This window comes from Pteropus vampyrus, unplaced genomic scaffold (genome assembly GCF_000151845.1).
Source record: "Pteropus vampyrus isolate Shadow unplaced genomic scaffold, Pvam_2.0 Scaffold196, whole genome shotgun sequence".
Classification (NCBI taxonomy): Eukaryota; Metazoa; Chordata; class Mammalia; order Chiroptera; family Pteropodidae; genus Pteropus; species Pteropus vampyrus.
Genome location: NW_011888977.1, coordinates 1380326 through 1384459, shown reverse-complemented (window position 1 = coordinate 1384459; position 4134 = coordinate 1380326). Strand labels below are relative to the sequence as shown.

Sequence of the window (4134 nt, the reverse complement as noted above, 5' to 3'; positions counted from 1 at the left end):
CATGCACGCAAACACACAATGCCACTTCCCACATGCACTGTGGGCTTATTTTTATCAATATGGGGCTACAGTGTATGCAGTGCCCCACAGCTGGCATATTTCCCTTAATGTATCACCTTCTACCCTACCTCTCCTCACTCTCCAACTTCTAGCCGCTCTAGCACTTCTCTGTGTCCCTTCCCACCTCCAAGCCATTGTACATGCTTCATTCTGCCCGGAGCATTCTTCCTGTTCTGCTTTCCTCGTTAAATTTTTGGGGCCCTTTTTCAACCTCTCAGGGCTGTGCCCGGCTGGGCTAGGCTTCTGCCGGCTGGCGGTGATGTACCTTACCCTCCTCTTACGGCCCCTGACATGCTGTGGGGTCGTGGCCCTCTCACAGGTGAATCCCCATCAGCCTACAGACTGGGAGCTCTGTGGGGACAGGAAGTGGTTCAGCTGTGCCCCTTCTTCAAAGCTTGGCACATGGTAGGCACTCAAGAATGTTCTTGTGAGTAAATAAATAGTCCTTAGTGAAAACCAGAATTGTGTTTTCAAAATATCGTCACTGTCCGGAGGAGCAGTGTGAGCCTCTGGGTCATGTGAAGCGTGTGGCCCTGAATGTGGAAGCTGTGTAAAGAGTCACTTTCCTTGTGCCTCAGATCATCACAAAAGGTCAGTCACAGCCTGCTGCTTTGACCCGGACAGCCAGAAGGTGGCTTCCGTCTCGCTGGACAGGAGCATCAAGATCTGGGATGTTACATCCCAGGCCACACTGCTCACCATCGCCAAGTGAGGAGGGGCCCTGGGAGGCCTGGCAGCATGCTGCAGCAGGGAGGGGGGTGGGATCCCCAGCCACGCCCTCCTGCATTCGGCCTGCACGCCTTCAGCTTGTGAGCCCGTAATCATATGGGGCATCTCCTACTTGGTCATGAATGCCAGAAGGAGGCTGGAGAGGGAGGAAGGGAAGGAGGAAGGCAATGGGGCGGGGGAAACCACCAGCTGTGGCCTGTGGGCTGGGCTGGGCTGGGCTGGGCTTCAGGTACATTTGTTTCAATGTGAGCCAACGCTGGAAGACCTTGTGCAGAGCCCCTTGCCAAAATGTGACTTTCTAGTATCTCCTGTGAAATGGGGAGATTGTGATAAACCAGGGCCTGCAAAGGCGACCTTGTAGGTGGCCACCACTAGATAGGTGGCCAGTCCCGTCCAGCAAGCCCTGGAGTCAGGATCCCAAGAAGGTGCAAATGTCCTGTCACCCTGCCTCTTTTACACCTTTATGAGCCCTGCTGGCCTGGGCCCGCCTTTCCCATGGGGATCTTCAAGTTCCTATTCTGTGTGACCTCAGACCTCAGTTTCCTCAGAGGTGAGGTCTGCACAAGATATAGGCCCTAGCACAGGCCATACTGTGGGCACCCAGCATGTGCTCTCTTACTGAGAGTGATTTCCATGGAAACCTGGGTTGGGAGGGGCTGTGGGTCCCCCCTCTGCACTGCGGAGGCCTGCACTACTACTCCTTTGAGACACTCTGTAGTGACAGTGACAGGGGCGAGGGCAGCAGAGGTGACCAAAGCTCCAGCATGGACAATGTTGCGATCCACTCCCTTCCGTTGCCCTAATGGGAATGAAAAAGAGAAATAAGCAAAATGTCTATTGGTATTTTTTATTGACCTGAATTTGTGATTTTTTTTTTTGGAAATATAGCTTTTAGCCAGAAAATATAGAGGCAAGGATTCTTGGTGCTATGGGACAGGGCTGGCTTCACGGCATGCAATCTCTCCCGTCACACTGGAGCCCACACTCAGAAGGGCCCCGCACTTGATTTAATGCTCTGCAGTCAATGTCTTCAAATTCTTGGTTTTCAAACAAGGGACCTTGCATGTTTTTATTTCAAAAATATGTAATTTACTTTTTAACACATAAAACGTGCAACACAGTACAAAGTTAAAAAGGTACAAAAAGACGTATAGTGAAGAATCTCTTATCTGTCTTGTAACCATTCAGTTTCCCCAGACGCCATCGCTTTTTTCCCTTCTTTCTTTCCTTTTATTCACAGTTTTATTGTTTATTTATATTACTGTTATGAAATTTATTGGGGTGACATTGATTCATAAAATTATATAGGTTTCAAGTGTACAGTTTTATAATACATCATATGTATATTTCATTGTGTGTTCACCACCCAAAGTTAAGTTTCCTTCCATCACTTTATATTTGATCCCTTTTACCCTTACCTTCCTCCCCCCTCTCCCCCTTCCCCTGGTAACCACTAAACTGTTGTCTGTGCCCATGAGTCTCTGTTTGTTTGTCTTGTTCATTTGTTGCTTTCAGTTTTATAGCCCACATATGAGTGAAATCATACAGTTCTCAGCTTTTTCTGTCTGACTTAGCATGACAGTCTCAGGATCCATCTATGTTGTCACAAATGGCAGTATTTCATCTTTTCTTATGGCTGAGTGATATTCCACTGTATATGAGTTCCACATCTTTATCCAATCATCTATCGAAGGGCATTTTGGTTATTTCCATGTCTTGGCCACCGAGAATAATGCTGCAATGAACATTGGGGTGCATATATCTTTATGGGTAAATGTTTTCAAAATTTTGGGGTAGATAATTAGAAGAGGGGATGCTTTGTTATATGATAATTATATTCTCCATTTTTTGAGGAACCTCTCTACTGTTTTCCATAGTGGCTGTACCAATTTGCAGTCCCACCAGCAGTGGATGAGGGTTCCTTTTTCCCCTATGACATCTCTAACACTTGATATTACTTGTCCTGTTGATGACAGCCATTCTGACAGCCATTCTTATTTCCCTAATAGCTAGTGGAGTTGAGCATCTTTTCATACATCTGTTGGCCATTTGTATGTCTTCTTGGGAGAAGTGTCTGTTCAGGTCCTCTGCTCATTTTTTAATTGGATCGTTTGTTTTTTTTGTTGTTGAGTTGTATAACTTTATTGTATATTTTGGATATTAGGCCCTTATAGGAGGTGCTGTTTGCAAATATCTTCTCCCATTCATTTGGTTGTCTCTTTGTTTTGTTGTTGGTTTCATTTTTCGTGCAGAATCTCGTAGTTTGATATAGTCCCATTCATTTATTTTTACTTTTACTTACCTTGCTTTTGAGGTCAAATTCATAAAATCTTCTCTAAATCCAAGGTCCATGAGTTTAGTACCTGTTTTCTTCCATTTCATTTATTGTTTCAGGTCTTATATTTAGGTCTTTGACCCATTTTTAGTTAACTTAAGTGTATAATGACAGATAGCAATCTAGTTTCATTCTTTTGCATGTGGCTCTCCATTTTCTTAGCACCATTTATTGAAGAGGTTTTTTTTTTTCTTCATTGTTTGTTTTGGTCTCCTTTGTCAAAAATTATTTGCCTGTGTATACATGGATTGATTTCTGGGCTCTTAATTCTGTTCCATTGGTCCGTGTATCTATTTTTCTGCCAAGACCAAACTGTTTTGTTTATTGTCGTCTTGTAGTATAATTTGAAGTCAGGCAGTGTGTTACCTCTGGCTTTGTCCTTTTTTCTCAGCATTGCTTTGGCTATTTCTTTAAAAAATGCCATTGGGATTTTGATGAGGACTGCATTAAATCTGTATATTACTTTGCGTAATATGACCACTTAAACTATGTTGATTCTTCCAGTCCATGAACACCTTCAATTTCTTTTAATAATGTCTTATAGTTTTCAGTGTATGGGTCCTTCACATGCTTCGTAAAGTTTATTCCTAGGTATTTCATTCTTCTTGTTGCAATTACAAAAGAAATTGTTTTTTTAAATTTCTTTTTCTGAAATTTAATTGTTATTGTATAAGAACACTGGATTTTTGTACATCGATTATTTTTTTATCCTGCAACTTTACTGTATTTGTTTATTGTTTCTAATAGTTTTTTTGTTTGTTTGTGGTTTTTTTTGGGGGGGAGTGTGTGGAGTCTTTAGAGTTTTCTATATAGAGAATCATGTCATCTGCAAAAAGTGATAATTCGACTTCTCCATTCTCAATTCGGATACCTTTTATTTCTTTCTCTTGCCTGATTGCTGTAGCTGGGACTTCCAACACTGTACCGAATAAGAGTGGTGAGAGCATCTTTCTTTTCTTTCTTAACAGCTTTATTGAGGTATAATTCACATACCATACAATCCATATATT

At 42.7% G+C, this 4134-nt stretch overlaps 1 protein-coding gene across 1 annotated transcript in view; it reads left to right on the top strand.

Annotated features, from left to right (window-relative positions):
• WDR88 (WD repeat domain 88) overlaps positions 1-4134 on the top strand; it is a 37709-nt gene that overhangs the window by 18315 nt on the left and 15260 nt on the right. The window lies entirely within an intron of this gene.